This window comes from Hibiscus syriacus, unplaced genomic scaffold (assembly GCF_006381635.1).
Source record: "Hibiscus syriacus cultivar Baekdansim isolate YM2019G1 unplaced genomic scaffold, ASM638163v2 tig00116937_pilon, whole genome shotgun sequence".
Classification (NCBI taxonomy): domain Eukaryota; kingdom Viridiplantae; phylum Streptophyta; class Magnoliopsida; order Malvales; family Malvaceae; genus Hibiscus; species Hibiscus syriacus.
In genome coordinates this window covers 336,034-355,874 of record NW_024063475.1, presented here as the reverse complement: position 1 = coordinate 355,874, position 19,841 = coordinate 336,034, and the positions used below count along the sequence as shown (strand labels likewise).

At 34.6% G+C, this 19,841-nt stretch overlaps 1 pseudogene; it reads right to left on the bottom strand.

Moving 5' to 3' along the window:
* Positions 1-3,439: 3,439 nt before the first annotated feature.
* LOC120188022 overlaps positions 3,440-19,841 on the bottom strand; it is a 29,718-nt pseudogene continuing 13,316 nt past the window's right edge.

The window sequence follows — 19,841 nt, the reverse complement described above, 5'->3', positions numbered from 1 at the left end:
GAAAAGATGATTGTGATGGTATTGGCGATCCACATGCCAACCTTGTATGATCACTTTCCTTGCACCGACTACATGTCGATCTCTTCTTCTCTTCACCCTTAGACGGTATACGATCGTGACTTTTTGGTTGGCCAGGTAGCATTCTGTCCATGACTAGTAGCAAAACTGTTTGTAAGTCATCTGGTATATCCCACTCAGAAGGATGTGGAATAGGGTAGATAATCTCGGCATAAGTCTGTCGATATACTTCTATAGTGTAGCAATCCATAGCGTATGCGCTTGAATCATCTTGGTTTAGATGAAAAACAACTTTTATAACATGCCCACACGGATAACCAGATGTTTGCCATTTCATACAATTACACGTCTTTGCATTTAGATCGACAAGCTCATTTAAGTTATTATCTAGTACTTCAAACAAAGTGTTTGAACATGATTCAACTCTCCATGACGTTGACTTCACTTCACAACACGTTTCGTTATCTTTTTTTCAATCCATGTTGTAACACGATGTTCTAATGTTCCTGTAAATTTAAATAAATAATACTTCGTAAAATATATGATAAGTTACGAATTTAAAGAAATAATACCTGTATGGTTTCTTTTCTTGTAGTACCACTGTTAAATAGAGACTCGAAAAAACTCCATTAACATAGTAATGGGTAATTTCCGGGAATGACGACTTAGAGCGTTGATTGATTCTGCACTATTAGACGTCATGAAACCATATCTTGCTCCAAGTTGATGTACTCTTGACCATCTTTCAAACTCGACATCTTCTAGTGTTTGAGCATACTGAGGCAAAACATGTCCTAAACAATTTATATGCTTATTAAAATTCACTTCCCGATAAACTTTTACAGCCTTCCAGTATGTCCATTTGTGATTTTTTATACCATTAGACATTGATTTTAGATTTCTATATAAATGAACACCACAAAGTCCATGAAAAGCATTTGGGAAACACCTTCTAACAACGTTGTCAATTGAGTTTGCCCTATCGAATATGATTGTCAGATTGCTAATAGGACCTATGCAATCCCTAAGATGCCCCATAAACTATATCCATGAATCAGAGGTTTCAGATTTGCCAACCCTGTAAGCTATTGACAGTATCCCATTGTTAGCATCCATGGCTACTGCTAATAAGTTTACTCCAAGGTATCGATCTTTTAAATGTGCTCCGTCAACTATAATAACTGGGCGCATGCAAGTAATAAACGAACGAATCTACAAAATCATATACACAAGAAATATAATCATTTAAATGTGAAATGCATGTAACTAACAAAAATGAGTCAACAAAATTATATTGATTTACTAACCGCAACACCAATGGCGATAAACATCAACTCAAAGCGTCCATCTTTATCTGTTTTGATATGAGTTACCGACCCAGGATTTTTCAGCTTTAAATTGTGACAATAAGCCGGCAGTTGGGCAAACGATGCTTCTGGCGACCCCCTCAACAATTCCAAGGCATAACATTTGACTCTCCAAGCTTGAGAATATGAGATACTAATCTTGAGCCGATCATTCATGTTAGTCATAATTTCATGTCCCCGATATACCCTGCCATTCAAAAACATTAACTCAGCCAGAAAACCACCCAACACCTTTTTGTTTGCCTGTCTATGGTGAGAAAAAACTTGGGTTCTTGAACATGTATGTTTATCAATAAAAGTCCTAACTTGAAACATTTCGCAATCTTTTATCCTCTTTGCAATCATACGTCACGTACAGTTTTTGTCAATCATACACCTGTTTAGTTGATAGCCATCTTCCACACATTTCGTATACAAAGCTATCTTCAAGTCTTCTTATGTATCAAAATAATCATCTTTCTTAATACGAATAATTTTTGTGTAACAATCAACTGCTATTTTTACCAACTCTTCTTACGGTATGTGAAGTAATTCTGACATATTCCAGTTATACTCCCGTTGCATTTTCTTCGGGGACTTTTCTTCGGGGATTTCTTCTTATTCTTTTTCTTCTTCAGGGTTATATGAATTACAGAATGTATATTCAACATGTTCATTCACAGTCGTAACTTTCCTCCTCATTATCATCAACAACATCTTCCTCGGCAGCGGCTGTTTCATCATCAAGATTCATGGGTAAAAACATATATTGTAAAACACCATGAACATTCTCCCATGATCCTCCAAAACACAAATCTATCCAAATATGATCAACATTAGATGATTTCATTATTGTAAATTAATTTACTAAACAAACGAGCTGCGAAACTAAAACCTGTTGCTGGATGGGGAAGGATGTCGTTAGATATAAGAACAGATGTCGCCGGAGAGAGTGATAGATGGAGATAGAATGAGTTGCGATTTAGATTATGAGTTGCTTCTGCTGCGTAGTTATATACCCAAAACATTTGTGTTGCGACAGTCAGAATCGCATTGCGATAGTCAGAATCACATTGCGATAGTCATAATCGCATTGCGATTTACATATTCGCATTGCGATAGTCGAAAAATCGCAACGCGAATTTGGAAAATCGCAATGCGAATCTGGAAACTGATTTGCGATACCGGAGATCGCGTTGCGAATTATCGATCGCATTGCGATTTAGTTGGTCATTTTGGCAAATCCAAAAAAAATTGGTTAAAATTGTATATTATAAGGCATTTTTTGTCACTGAAGTTATTTTCTCTTTTTATAATTCACTTTTAACGGTTAATTTGATATTTAGAATATATATATATAAAATTTTCAGTTAGGAATAAACTTATAAAGTTTTAAGGCCGAAAACAATTTATTAATAAAAAAATAAAGAAAAATTTAAAATATATGAGAATTTAAAATTTTTAGGGACGATCACCATTCCTGTGTGTGATATTATTATCGGCTTAAACCAATTAGGCTCACGGTTGTCAAAGGAAACACCTTATAGGTTAAAAAGATGTATAAAAACACTTAAATTCCAAGACCAATTCACAGCTCCTTCGTAGGACCATAACATCTTAGTTCCACTCCAATGGGATCCATTGTTTTCCGTGGCACATAGCTAAGTACCTCATGCAAAGTTGCAAACCTACAGGGTATTATGCACTTCGACCTATTGGGCCTCATGGTTTTATCACAAAATGTGGTGTTAACACTTTATCACAAAACCAACTCTATCCCACAACTAGTATGGGATTCATGACTCCTCTTTAAGCATGATGCGTTCAATCTGGTTCAACAAGAATATGAGCAAATTAAAAAATACTAAGAATCGAGTGCACAAACCACAACGAATTTTCAGATTCCTACGCCCATACCTTTGAGCATAAAAAATACTACAGATCAAGACCATTGTAGCTGACAAAAAAGCACTTGAATTTGGAGGGGAGGCCTCAGATTTTATTAATCTGCCTAACAATGATCCCCAGGATCCATCTTCAACAAGAAATTTAATGCAAGAAGCAAGAGGTTAGGATGGTGCAATGAATAAATCATTCATACATATCATCTCTTTATCCAGTAATAAGGTTAACAATATAGAGTACAGGTGTGAAAAAAAGGAGCAAAAAATAAGAACCTAAATTCATGGTTAAATAAGTAACAACGCTTATAGAGGGTTGGAAATACATACAGCTGATGCATTAGCACTTGTAGGAACGTGTCTTAAAGAATTGCCCAGAACGTTTTTCTGCAAATTAGCACAGTCTCTCTTTGCTTCTCCTTGTTCTCCAGAATATGTGACTCTAACTCCCAAAGGAATTTTGGAGCAAGATCTTGAATTCTTGATGTAATAGAATCCTCATCTCTAATCATAACAATTCCCTGAGACAAAAATGTATGAGTTAAAACCACAATTAGCAACTTGGCTTATAGACTAAGTAACCAGCCAAACAAAGATGATGTTAGATGTCAGTCTCTATCCACCTGCGTTAGATATAATAACCGGAACATGGATGTAACATCCCAAAATACGGGTTAATGACTAAATCGTAAAACTTCAGAGTTTGGTGATTTAAGTAGGATATTTGTATAGTCCAATGATTTGTTCGAAAATATTTCCTAAAAGTTATTAGTAATTATTAAAGGAATTAAAGGGCAAAATAGTCATTTAACCATTAAATGAATTAAAATGTGATATGTTGGGGATATATACGGGGTAAAAGGATAAGAAGAAGGAAGTAATATCCAGAGAATTCTTCTTCTTCTTCCTTCATACGAGAGAGCCACAACAAAGGTAAGGGTTTTCTGATTTGTTGGTTATTTGTTGAATTAAAGGTTAGGTTTTGATCATTAGATGATAACTAAACTTAAGGAAAGCTTAAGTTGTCTTATGATCAAAAGATGAAGAAGTTATAAAAGATTAAAGGAAACAGGATTTTATATGAAATTATGGAAAAGAGTTGATAAGTTGAATTTGAAGTTAAATTTGACTTGTCATTATGTTAATTAAGGAATATGAAGTGTTAGAATTGTATTTAGAACATATTGAAATTTGAGTATGATTCTTGAATTACATATGAAGGATATGATTTTGAAGTTATAGATGATTTTCATGGATATAAGTTGATTTAAGTAATGGTAGTTGAGTTTAATGACATGGTAGGGGTTTAAAATAGAAGAATTGAATGAAGAATTAATTATTTTCGGGCTTAAAAAACAATTTCTAGGTAGAGGGAACCGATACCCTATGAATGGGAATCGATTCCCCCTATTGAACAAAAAATTCCAGTATGTTCAGGGGGTATCGATTCCCCTGGGGGGTATCGATTCCCCCCTAAATGAAAATGAATTTAATTCTTTAATTTGGTTTAAGTTGTTAACATCAAGTTTAAGGTTTAGGCTTCTGATAGTTGTTTTGAAATGTTATATTTATGTAGATATTGAGTCTAAACAAGTTCCGGAATGAATCAAAGCAAACAAAGCTAAGGTGAGTGCAATTTTAATTGTACTTATATTATTGACGAACATTGGCTTGCGATGAGCTAGTGATGGAGTTACTATGGTAGAAGTGACTCCTAAAATGTATTTGATTTGTGATTCTTATATGTGCATGAATACATGAAATGGTATAGGTTATTATGTATTTATGATGCATAGACATAAGAGCATAAACATAAGATATATGATATGATATATGATTATGCATATGTGATATATGCTATGAGACATGACCAATGTGAAATGAGATAAGCTATGTGATATGATATGAAATACATGGTTACACATACATGTGGTATGTGAAAAGAAAGAACAAGTGATGAGAAATGTATTCATCGTAAAGGCCCATAGTATATGATACGAGAGCTATAGGTATAGTTGGCATGCCAGGAGTCGAGGGTATTGTAGTCCTTCGGGACGTAGTGGTCCTATGTGACATATATAACAGTCCTTCGGGACGAATACTGAACAAATGTTCGGTGCCCATGAGGGAATTTATACGAGCTGTGGTGACAGCATTAGTGCACAACCTCAATGTACTCACATACCTTTGTTCTCAACAACAATATACATGGGCAATTGAAATATAAATTAAGTGAAAGTGATGCAAAAAGGTAAGTTTCATGTGTGCATGCTTGTTATATATGTCATATGAAATATACATGCATATTGAAATATCATGATCAAATGGTAAAAATGCATATTCATGAATCTACTGTTACATGTTTATTTATTGCCTCACTAAGTCTATGACTTAACGTGTAAGTGATTTACACGTAGGTACCAAGAAACGAGAAGAGCAAGAATAGAAATAGCAAGGACAATATTATTACTAGAAGATCAGATCAGAAGTAATCGACAAATTAGGTATTTTGTTGTGTATAGAGTGTTGGCATGTAATAAGTCGTTAATTATGAGCACTCTGATTGAGTTTGTATTTTGTGGTATCTTTTATGTAAATTAACGTACTTTGTTTTAAACAAAGTTTTAAATTCCCAGGGTTTTTCTTTAAGAGTCAAAGTTTGAAAAGTCAAAGTGACACATCGGACTCGTATTCGAGTCGGGTACGGGTTGGGGTGTTACAATGGAACACAAGCAAAAAAAGATGCATAAATATTTACTTTGGGCCTCATCAACCTGACTAGCTCGGATATGTAGCTGAGGGTGAATAAAAGGAAGGAAAAAGAGAATGAAACAGAGAATAGACAAATATCAGACAGAAAAGGCTGAAATTGAGGAACTCCGGTGAGATATAAATATAAGAAACAAAGTAAATACTGAAAAGACGAGAGCCACAAGCGGAAGCATCTGTATTTGAATATCAAATCTAAATTCAATGCACGGCATCTTACTAATTGGAAGCTACTAGCAACTAAATAAAAAGATACCACTACCCAACTACCTGACCAAATACTCGGTAAGAATGATACTAGCTGATTTAAATAGCCAAAACACATATAACATCAATGTTCACTACAAATAGCACATAAAAGAAACATTTAATTGGTCCCTAATCTATGGATAATCTTCTCATGCCCTGTATCCATAACATTCATTCAAACTGTCTAATGCCAAACATGTAGAGGTTCAACAATGTACATGGCAGCATTAATTGAAATAGATCAAAATTTCATAACAATTTCAATAATTTCCAAAGATTTAGGCGCTTAAAACAGAAATACTTTCAGAAAAATATAGATCATACTTCAATGTTGGATGCTAATGATACTAACTCATGGACTTGTAAATGAATTATTCAAAATCAGAACAACAGAGTGAAATATCATGTTACCATCTTAATGAGAGCAAGTACCTGAGGTCTTAAAACACGGTCCATCTCAAGCATGATATCCTCAAGCAGGCAACCTTTTCCATTATTTTTATATTGCGAGAAAAGATGATTGGCATGCAATAGATCATACGTGCGTGGATATGTTGAAAATGGTTCACACCTGAAAAATCATGTGTATCGGCAGTTACGAATAAGATCTAAAGTAACCAACATGAACTATAATTCCTATGGATATTAGCAATGGAGTGAGAAATGATATAAAATCTTTCTACCAATCATGAAAAGCACCAATTAGACCCTGTCATAAATTGCAGATAAGGTATTTTGCATGCTTGAAGGGACTACATTCATTACCCAAACAGATATTCATTCAAAGAGGCAGCAAAACCACCACAAAAGGCATTCAAGTCCATCACGTTCCGTATATCTTCTTGCTAACATCATCAGCTTCCAGTAATAGTGAACTTGGTCTTGCAGAAATTGGAATCCGAGCTAAATTCTTCTCTACTGATGCCTGTATCATATATGAAAGAGTATAGTCAGGGTTCATAAATTTTAAGTTCAATAATTATGCATGGTATATAAAGTTTAACTATTAAGCACTTCTTTCCTAAATGTTTGACCATTGGTTTAATAAAGTTCTGAACTATATAAGCTGTAATATATTAAATTTAGATTTTAGACAGAATGTATCTTAATTTTAGACAAATGCAAGCTGAACTTACGATTCTACTGAGGCTATCCGAAATAAACTGACAGACGCTCAGGCTAGGAGGGAGCTTCTGAGTAGTTGCATCTGCTAGTTGTATACAATTCATTAGAGGAGTCTCCCATGATGGTTTAGTCTCATCCACAGCATCACAATATCAATGAGTTTCAACTCTGCATTATGCTGAAGGCATGACGGATTTTCATCTTTGATCCAGATGGCAGTCTGAACCTTTCGAGAAACCAGTTTCCAGCACATTGCTGTAGTCAGATCAACCAACTTGTTCCAAATTACCGGATAATCTTTATCCTTCTATAAGCAGGTGGTGCTGAATAGACAAAATATCCTTTAGGCCGCAAGAGACGACTAACTTCCTTGAGTAAAATACCACCTAAGGAAGCAATATGATACAAATTGAAATTAGAAACTCAAATCAGAATATAATAATGGACAGAAAAAAGCTAACAATGTGATATCTGAAACCTAGAGTGTTAAACACCTTTATAGTTCAAAGCATATATTTTAATAGGGTTAATATGCTTTTTGGTACCTGACCTTGGCTTCAATGTTCAAATTGGTTTTTCTAGGTCCAAATTGATACCCAAACTTCTCTAAAAGGTTCAAATTGGTACTTGTATTTTTTTTTTACAAATTGATACCTATACTTGGCTTCTCCGTCATCAGTTGAACACGTCAAAATGTGTGACAAAAGGAAGTTCAAGTACAGAATGGGTGATAAAAGCCGAGTTCAGGTTCCAATTTGAAAAAAAAAGTTTAGGTACAAATTGGAACTTGTAGAAAAGTTCAGGTGCCAATTTGGACAAAAAAAAACAAAAGTAATTGAACCATGAAGCCAAGATCAGATTACAGAAACTATATTTATTCATTTTAATAACATATTACCACCTATAACACAGTGTTTAAAAAGGCACGTTTGAGGCGCAAGGCTATGAGTCTAAAACGCTTAATTAAGTCTGGGCGAGGCGATTTTAATAAGGAGTTTAAAGGCGCTCAAAAGGCACCTGAGGCATGTAAGGCGCAGCCTTTCAGCGCTTACTTTAATTTTTTTTCCTTTTGTCTTTCTGTTTTTCATTTATTATCTTTAGCATACTAATGTGGGCCACACAAACAGTCCCTAGCATAGCAAGAGTCCAAAAAAGAAGGGTAATAAAAGGAAATGATATTTTCTTCATCTTCAAACTCTAGCGTTGAAGACAAGCTTTTCCAGATCTGCTCTCTCTCTCTCTCTTTTTCCTTATTTTCCAATAAATTTTGTCTCTCTCACCGTTCATCTTCTCTCTCACTTTTATCAATAATTAATTTTTCCACTTTTTTCCACCAATGTTTTTCATTCACACAAGGCAGACTACTTTCTCTTCTTTATCTTTCACCTTTCATTTTTTTTCATTAATATGGAGTACAGTTAAAGAGAAGACCAAGTGGGATGAGGTTTCCAAGAGATCTGATTTATCCTCCACCAGTAATTTTTATGGTTTAATGGTCTATTTTAATAAGTTATATATGCAGATTAGTACGTATAACTTTAATTTTAAAAAGTGCGCCTCACTTCAATAAGGTGCGCGCCTTACAACAGCGCCTTTTGCCTAGGCTATAGGACCCCTATATCCTTGGTGTGACTTGCACCATTTTTACATTGCTATAACAAAAAGGGAGAAGAACCATTAAAGCAATAAAAAGGATAGAGAGAGTAAGGAGGGTGGTGAGTGAGAGGGGCTGCATCCAGCATGATTGTCTTAATCTCATGATATCAATGCATAAAAAATTTATGGACTGGAAGACATCAGAGTACTATAATTCGTAATTTAACTACAGGAAATTCTTTTCCCAACATGGCACTCTCATAGAAACAATTTAGGAGCATATATTTGAGTGCTTTTCATTTTATCCCAATAGTAATCTACCAAACATACACTGACATAAAAGAAACTAGAATGCCTGCAAATCATGAATTGACTACAACTTTAGAAAATATAGGACTCATGAATAAAGTTATCCACATGAAATGTTGCACCTCGTAGGATAGCTTCCCGGCCACCAACTTTAAGCAGTGAAACTCAGTGTGGTCAAGTTAGATTGAAGTCCTTTTCAGACTTAAATTAGTTACCTTTTTAAACCACTTGAGTTCTGGACAGAGTGCTCGAGTCTTTAGTATTTTTGTTCAATTTAGAGGAAGAAAAAGTAACAATAATCTAAACTAAAGGAAGAAAACTACAGACATTACGTGACTGGGAAATATTAGATCCATAGGTGGAGATTTATATATAGATTTGAAGAGGAACTTGCTAAGTGCATGATAAAGAACCTTCCCCAAACTATCTAATCAGATGCAGATGGTACTACTCCCTGTTGATTACATGAGTGACTACCAACAGGGAAATGACCTTATTTCTATATAGTGATTGTTATCCTTGAATATGAAGTGTGAAGTAGAGAGCAGAAGGGTACCATTCTCATGCCAATCAATACGACATCTAGAACAGTGAACCATCTCAAAAGAGTTACTTGGATATGGCAACTGTTTTGTGGATATAGCAGAGATCATTGCACCAATTCCTCGCTCTAAAGCAAACTGAATCTGATTTTCATGACCAACTTTGGGTGCAAGGGACATTGTTTGTACCCAAGGGGAGAAGATAAGCAGAGAAGCTGGCCACTCCACATCCAACATCGAGAACTTGAACTACCCCTGCTGAACGCAGGTCACCTGTTTTGTCAGTTGCCATATTTCCTAGCCTGGATTTCCAACAAGAAGCAGGAATATTGTTAAAAAATAATCAATAATATCTCATGGAACTAAAAAAAGTTCTTACGAACATGTTAAAAGAAATTGTCAAATTTAGTTCAAATCCTAAAGCATGGACAATAAATATGGATAAACTAGATTATATAATTCCTACATGAAATCCACTCGTTAACAGTACAACACAACACCCTCAATTTTCACCCAGGCCTAAGGGAAAAGTCAGTTAATGAGTCAAGGGGTAAATAGACAATTCAATTCCTTCAGGGCCACTAAGAATATTATTTGGTGTCCAGACATTGGTGAAAAATCAACCTCGTCTTAACCTCAATCTGAATGAGCTTAGCTACACAAATCCCTTTTCTCTAGAAAAAACTAAGCAGACTAAGCAGTCAATATATCCTAATGACACATATCACTAGCGACCAGAATGATTCAAAGGCAAGAACATTCATACATACACAAATCAGTAATAATTATCTTGTAATTCTGACAGACTAAGAAAGGAAACAAGCAGAGACTCTAACCATAGTATTTGCAGATTTCCCCAAGAGAGACATTTAAAGTGTTTTTTGCATTGACAAAGTCACCAGCAGAAACCATATAAAAGTGATGTTTGATGGACCTATTTGATGGACCTAACCAAAATTTACATGATTCTCCAACGTAGTCAACACTGAATAGGATAAACAACCAAAGCTTGATAGAATGACTGCTACCAAAGTGATAAGGTCCAAGGTTCAAAACCTGCCCCTGTGGCCCGTCCAAGGGTCAGTGATATGTAACAAATAAGAACAACAAGAAGGGGATAACTAGTTACTAGAGACCCAAATACAGAGCCACAATCTGAGAACTGAGAGTTGGGAGAAACTATTGATCTAATTATTTCATCATATGTTTAAATCAATTGCAATTCACATCTATCTTCTTCCCATTTCACTAGAACAATTTTTTGAATACTTTTTCTTACATACGATCAGACTTCCCACTTTTTACATGAGAATCACTTTGTAGGCTATTGTACCATAAAAGAAGACTAGCACGATGGAAGTCCATCCAAAACTTCCCCAATGCTACACTAAATAGTTTCTACTTTTTATAATAGGTTAAAATAATTTGACAAGTAATACCAAATTTGTTAAGATAAAGCCTACCTATCTCAAGGCAATTGCAAGAAATATGTAGACTATTTATGAAATAATATCAATGTCCATACCTTTGAATGTATTCAGCTGCGCCATGCTTGAAATGAGTGCCACCACCTGGAAACCACCACAGCGATTTCTCTCATGCACCCAGTTTTGTCCTCCCTTAACTTCAGCTAGATGTATGATTCACATTGCTCGCCAAACATAATCCCTGCTCACTGGCCACTTTATGGGAATTTATAATCTTCTGGTGGCGGCACCAAACAAAATAAACGCTTTTCAAGTGGAGGCAGTGTCTCTCTAGCTCTTCGCTTTTGGAAAGATTCAAGTTTCGAGTCAATTGCTTCACATAAGGGATGTCATGACAAGGGATATACTCATTAAACTTCAATGGACATATATTCATCCCATTTGCTGGGGACTACAAGTGGTGATTCTCGATAAGTAAGAGAAACTTTGTTAATAAATGTAGATATAGCTGCAAATGTAGAAAGAGAAACCCATGTCATTGCCGAGAAAGGTTTAAAATTTTAAAAAACATAGATAAACCTTGTATGCTATTAACAATTTAACATGAAGAATGAGGTAAATCACTGAATCCTATATTTCCACTTAATAAACAAAACCTTACACATGTTCCTGTTTTAAACATGAGGCATAGGATGATACAAACATAGCATACATTGGTTTTAATTGACACCAGAAATTACAGTAGCATATCAGTAAATATGTTGAAATTCAAATGGTAACCTAATGCTCTACACCATGTGGATTAGCAAATAGTTTGAGCTTGACTAGTTTTCTTTGTGACATTTTAGCCTTAATTATCTCCATTCTCCTTTATAAGGGGAAAAGCCAATTTACATACTGAACTATACCTATAAGTTTCAAAGTGACACTTTGGTTAGACCTACTGTTTGGATCATTAATAACAGTTTGATACACATGGGCATGCCTATAAACAATCCAATGGATTTTAGTGAACAAAGGTCATCATCATCTCGTAATGCAAATTGAACGAATCAAAAAGCAAGCCAATGTAGCAAGAGTTTTCACATCAACATTCAAGCCTATTAAACTTCAATCCACATTATGGATTCTAAATTTAGAGGAGAAAAAACACAAAAGTAAACAATCCTTCCAAAGAAATTACCATCTTATGTGACTTCACCCACAAAACAGACCCTACAACTTAACTATGAAAATATTGTCTTTTTTCCTTGAGCTTCAACTTTTTCTATATCGGCCATCCAGTATATCATTTAAAAAAACAGCATACTTCCTTTCAGTTTAAGCTAGCAATAAAGAAAAACAAAACCACCAAATGGCACAAAACAATTAATACTAAAGGTAATTGCTTTGTACGAGGCATTGAATTGGAAGTGGGCATGGACCGTTTCAAGAGAATGCTGAGCTAATAGTAAGATCGAAAGGTACCTGGGGAAGACGAAGATGAAGATGCGAGTGAGGAAGATGTTTCAGAAACTTGAGAGATGTAAATGGGAGCATTGTTGCCGAAAAGGTTGCCAACGAAGAAAGATCCAAGCATTAAAAGTAATGCCACCATTATCATCTGCCCTGATTTCGAATCGAACGCCGAGCCTAGAGCGTAACCTCCCATTTCATCTGTCGGTGCCCTGCCCGCCTCTTACTTTAGCTTCTTTTTCTCTTCAGAGAAGCCTTGAAAATTCAGATCTCTATTCCTTGAGCTTCAGCTTGGAGTTCAGAATCTCAATTCCTTCTACGATTCTAGAGTTCTAGAGTAATAAGTCACAAGAATAAAAACAAAAGTGGACTGTCAATTTTCTTCTGCGAACAAAACTATTTAGAAGTAAACTATACTGGTGGTCACTAGACTTTTAGTTTTCTATCATTTAGGTCATCAAACCTTTAAACTTTTATTATAGTTACTAAACTTTTAATTCATTTCATTATGATCATTATTGTATTGTTTGTTGTTGTTAAAAATGCAACATGGCACGATAAAGTTTTCTTCTTAAGAAAACTTAAGTTTCAAGTTTTCAACCACTATTAAGGCTAATTTTTTAATGAATGGAACGATTTAGATCAATCCAACAACATGAAGGATTCGTTTAGTTAGAAGATTAACATAGTTTTAGTTGAGTTGATCTGACTTTTGTTAGTGATAGTTTAAGTTTTAAATTTTAGTTTCGGTTAGGATTTACTTGGGATTTGAAGAGACTAAAGGTTTTTCAAAGATTTTGAACCAAAGAAAAGAAAGAGAAGAAGAAGAATAGTAGTTTAATATGATTTCGACTGAAGGTACCATCTAACAACAAAAGAAAAAAATGAAAGAAGACAGTGGTAGAATAGAACTAAAAACTAATACTTTTCGATATTACATTATTAACCGTCATATAAACTTAAAATAAATTATGCTAATCTTCTAGTCAAATGAAGCCTTCCCACTATTAGAATTAATCAATGATCGTTTTGTTAATTGAAAAAGCAACTTTGATACGAGAATGTTGGAATTCCTTTGATGAAGATGCTCCTCAGGCTTGATCTACTAACATGTGAATAGAAACATCTAAACGTTGAGCTTTACAAGTCAATGACACACTTCTATTTACTATACTTCATGTAATTCATAAACATAAACATGATAATAATATAAATAGTGAGCAATGAGTCTATACATGTTTTATAATCCATAGACACGACATGTTTATCAACATTCATTTATGAACCAGAACTTAATACCATTATTCTTAATCTAGTACTTCTTTCTAGAACTTAATCACACGTACTCATAATATTTATCAATGGGTTTTTGGTTTCACCTAACATCATATAACAATTAATATCAACTGGTGTCATCTTGCATTAGATCATTCATATTGCAAGGACAAACAACGACAACACTTGGTGTCACCTAGCAATCAGGTAAGCAATGAATATGGTACCTGGTGTCATTAAATTTAGGTATCATTAGCTAAGGTGGCACCCAATGTCACTGAGCAATCATATATCATTCTACCAATATAAACATAAGTGCTACGCAATCACAATATTCGAATAATCTACCACCACATGTGATTATACACATCCATAAAGTGCACATAAGGCATAAGTATTTCCTTACAATTCTTTATGTAACTTAATCATAATCATAGTTTGTTTCTCTCTTAGAACATTATACAAGGATATATTAGCCTTTTAGTAGCTTATGATATTTAATGATATTCATCATTCATTTATGAATATATTCAAGTTGTGAGGAGTTTACTATTCTTTCATTCATATAAGGGCATTCTTACCCTTTACACTTAGGCGTTTTAGTCGCTTTGCATTTAGGTATTCTAAACATTTTAGCCTTTAAGTTTCATCATTCTTGACACATACGGTTCTCATAACCTATTAAGAGACCCTAAAGATATCTTATGCATCTCATCATTTACCCTCATTTTTTTTATCATTTTAAGTTTATGGGAATATTTTCATAATTTTACTCATTAAAGGGGTATTTTAGTAAACTTACCTCTTTAAGGGTTTTTTTTTCATTTCATGTATTTGGACTTCTACTTACCCCTTCGTTATTTTTCCCTACCACTTTCCCTTAATCGAATTAAGAACATTCTTACCTTTCATTATTTATCCCTACCTCTTTAAGGTAACCACATTTCTCTTGATATTGATTGTTCTTTTTTTTTTATATATATATCATGCTTTAATGATATGACGATCCATTTTAATGATCTTGATGACATGCATTGCGTTGTAAAGGATTTGGGAAATTCAAGTTGATTTTCAGAGTTCTCCTTTAGCTCCTATTTCTATAATGGTTCTTGATTATTTTTAATTAATCTTTGTGATTTTTAAGAGCTATTTTCCTATTGGAATCAGATTTACAAGTTGGATTAAAGTGAATGAAGGTTTTCAAGTCAAATAAATCAATGTAGCTTGATTTTCCAAAATTTCAAAAGTTCCTTGATTTGTTGCTTGTGACGGTTTAGATATGTTCTAAATTTCATTTAAGATTGATTCTAATAATTTTTTACCATTGTTGATTAATGCTTTTAAGTATAGTTGATTTAGTGATTAAAGTGTTATTGTATTGGGTATTCGTTTGGCAGTGTTTTCGGTATTGAATCGTTGTGATTTGTGCATCATTTTCATTGAGGTGAGTGGTTGCACATTTTTTCTTGATGTGCTTAATTGATTTTGAAAGAGGGCGTAGTGTAGGTGTTACTCATATTCTAAGATTCTAAATTAAGTGATCTCTTCTTATTTAATGTTTATGATGAAATATGATGCATTGAAATTGTATGATCATTGTAAGCTATGATGACATGTGCATTTATATTACTGGCTTGATGCATAAAGATTAAAAAAAAAACTATGTGAATTAGTATATGTGTGATAGACAAGATAATACTTATTATCCATGGATGACTAGGGTGATACTGTTGTCCAAAAGATGTTGATCATGACAACCAATGCAATGGGATTTAAAACTATGTTTTGGATATGATATATGTTATGCATTAAATAACAACTACTTATGATAATTATGATTAGTTGGGAAACTTCTCCTTACGAGACCTTTGGATATGAAAACATTCTTAGGAAAGAGTAATATATTTGATTAATGAGAAATCGGGATCAGTGAATAGGAGAGTGTTAGAGTTTACTCCACTAAAATTTATGGGTTAAGGTTGGGGTGTTAGAGCTTGCTTCACTGTATTGTGGATTTGGTACCTAGGTGAGTCCCCAGCAAAATGGAAGTTCTATGGAGTCCATTTATCCAATGAGTATGTTGTATTCCCAATAAAGTGCCAATAATCTTGAATATGAAATGGTGATGTGAATATGTGTTGCATTTGGTAAGTGCAAGGTATTTTAAGTATTCATGTGACATTGGCATTCATGAACGTAAGGTATTGAGCTTGATAACTTTTTGGTTTTATATGGAATTATGTGCATCACATGTGCATTATAAAATGACATTGCAATGATGAATATGTGAGGTAAAGCAGTGAGGTTCATGTTATATATGATGCTCTTCTTTAGTCTTAATGTGTATATCTTGTTTGAATGTTGTTCATTCACTTAGTCTAACCATTTTTAGATCATTAGTGTAGGAATTATAGAAATGAGATGTCAAGAGATTCTATAATTATTTTCTGTTTTCAAATCTCTTATTTCAAGGGATTACATCTCCTAGGATTAGTATCTTTCCTAACTTAGAGTTTCCTAGTTTAGAAGCATAATTTGTATAAATATGTAACATGTTTCTATTGAAAGTATGCAAGAATAAAATAACAGACTTGATTGTTTCCTACAGTCTGTTTTCTACTATACAATCTGTTTTCTTTCTATAGTCTGATTTTCTACATGGTATCAGGTTAGAGCGATCAATCCGATTTCCGCTTCTCTTTAAATCAATTCCTGTTCAACTCTATTTTTTTTCATGGCTAATCGGGATCCCTCAGTATCCGAAATCACTTCCCAGACCAGCCCATCTCATTCTGTTTTTTCACATTTCAGATTTTCAGTGCAGCAGAGGCAAAATCACCTCTGGTGTGAACATCGTAAGAAACCAGGCCATATGATAGACCAATGTTGGAAGCTGCATGGAAAACTAGCCGACTGGCAGCCCAAACGGTCTAGATTTCAAAAGGAGGCCCATATTCCCTCTCAAGATGATTCCTCAAGCAGTTTTAGCAAGAAACAGATAGAGGAGCTGTAACAGATTTTGAGCAGTATGACAGTCAAGCCTACCAATATGACTTATACTGCTATTGATGGGAATAACCCATATGCTTTCTCGGTACAATGGATAATAGACTCGGGTGCATCAGATTATATGACAGGAAATATTGATCTCTTGGAGGAATATAATGAAAGCATCTTACCAGTTTCTATCAAAATAGCAGATGGCTCTCTCACAACAGTCAAAGGGAGTGGTTATGTTACATTAAACAAAAATCTAATACTTCATAATGTCCTCTATGTTCCTAGACTTGCATGCAATCTGCTGTCAGTCAGCAAATTAATTAAATATTCTGGTTGTAATGTTGTGTTTGGTACTGGTGGTTGCATTTTTCAGGCACAAGACTCGAGAGGGTGATTGGCAGTGCTAGGCTGGGCAAAGGATTATACACCCTTGGAGGTAAACATCTCATAATCATGCATTATCCAATGCTCTTAGGAAACCAATTTTATTTTCTGATCTCAATACGATAAAATTATGTTATGGCACTCTAGATTAGGTCATCCTAATTTTTACTCTCTTTCCAAAATGCTACCGAACTTATTTATAAATAAAGATCCATCATTGTTTTCCTGTGAAATTTTTCAAATAGCCAAACACACCAGAAAACCATATATTGTAGCCAAATTCGAACCAACAACACATTTTTCCATCATCCATAGTGACATTTGGGGCCCTTCTCCTGTCAAAAGTATTTCTGGGTATAAGTGGTTTGTGTCTTTTATAGATGATTACTCTAGGACAACATGGGTATTCTTAATAAGAGAAAATTATGAGGTTGAGTCTTTTTAAAAGTTTTTATAAAAAATTTGAAACCCAATTTGACACAAAAATAAAAATTCTGAGGAGTGACAATGGGAGTGATTTGAATAAAACTCTTGGGTATTTCTTTAAGGAAAAATTCATTGTTCACCTTACGTCTTGTGTCAACACACCTCAACAAAACGGGGTAGCAGAAAGGAAAAATAGTCTCTTTTTAAAAGTTTTTATAAAAAATTTGAAACCCAATTTGACAAAAATAAAATTTGAGAGTGACAATGGGAGTATTTGAATAAAACTCTTGGTATTTCTTTAAGGAAAAATTCATTGTTCCCTTACGTCTTGTGTCAACACACCTCAACAAAACGGGGTAGCAGAAAGGAAAAATAGGCATCTTCTAGAGGTTACTAGGTCTCTTAGTTTGCTACTAATGCTCCTAAGTATCTTTGGGGGGAAGCTCTTCTTACAGCCACGTACCTCTTCAATAGAATGCCAAGTAAGACTTTAGATTTCAAAATTCCTACTAAGGTTCGTTTCAACTTTTACCCCATTTTAAACATTTAAACTCAAGTCTTTTTCTCGGGTGTTGGGTGTACATCTTTGTTCATATCCACAACAGGGAAATTAGATCCTAGGTCCATAAAGTGTGTGTTCTTGGGCTATTCTTCGAGTCAGAAGGGTTACAAGTGTTACTCCCTTCCACAAAAAAGACATATGTCTCCTTTGATGTTACATTTTTTGAAAACCAACCTTATTTTTGGGAACAAAATTCAGGGGGAGAGTTACAAGGAATTTCAGTCTGTTCAACCAATATTTCTTTACAGCCTATCTTTCTTTACCTATTACTGTCTCTCTAAAGCTGGCTAGCACAGTTCCAGTTCCTAGTGAGGGTGATGGGAATAACCTAAATAACTCTGATGAATTACCTTTCTTCTTACCTCAGAACTCTAGTCCGTGCAAAACCCCTTCCACCACTATAAAAAATGCACCTAACAATGACCCTGAAACCATAACTCCCCATCCGAAATAACTCAGTGTTTACTCAAGAAGAAAAAAGATGTTGCTGAAGAAATCAGTCAGCCTAGCATTCGCCAAGAACCAAATTCAGATCCTGTTGCCTCTGAAAACCAAAAACCAGATTCGGATCCTGTGCATCTGAAACAGAAGGTATGATGATTACCAAGAGGCTACTACGGTTGATCTTGATGACTTTCTTATTGCTATTAGGAAGGGGTAAGAAAATGCACTGCTCATCCCATAAATAAGTATGTTTTATATAGGAAATTACAACCTAATTTCAGGGCCTTCACTGTAAGCATTAACAGTGTGAAAATCCCAAGAAATGTGATAGAAGCATTTCAATCTCCTGAGTGGAAAAAGATTGTGGAAGAGGAGATAAAAGTGTTGCAAAAGAAGACATGGAGTTTGACAGATTTTCCAGAAGGGAAAGAGCTTGGATGTAGGTGGATATTCACAGTCAATATCATTCAGATGGGAGTGTGTAAAGATACAAGGTAAGGCTGGTTGCTAAAGGTTTTTCTCAGTCCTATGGCATTGACTACCAGGAGACTTTTGCACCGGTTGCAAAATTGAATACCATCTGAATTTGTTATAACTGTTACATGGACTGGAAATTGTATCAGCTGGACGTAAAGAATGCTTTTCTGAATGGGAACCTTGAAGAAGAAGTATACATGAAGGTCTCCCCGGATTAGAAGGAAATGTCACTAAGAAAACTGTATGCAAGCTCAATAAATCCTTATATGGCTTAAAACAGTCTCCCAAGGCTTGGTTTGATCGATTTGCTAAGGCTATGACACAGAATACTTTCAAACAAAGCCAAACAGATCACACATTATTCAGAAAAATTACACCGAGTGGTAAGATAACGCTCCTAATTGTCTATGTAGATGATATGAACATAACTGGAAGTGATATAGAAAATAGAAAAGTTAAAGATGAATCTTGCAAAGGAGTTTGAAACCAAGGATTTAGGGAGTATAGGTATTTCCTGGGTATGGAAGTTGCAAGGT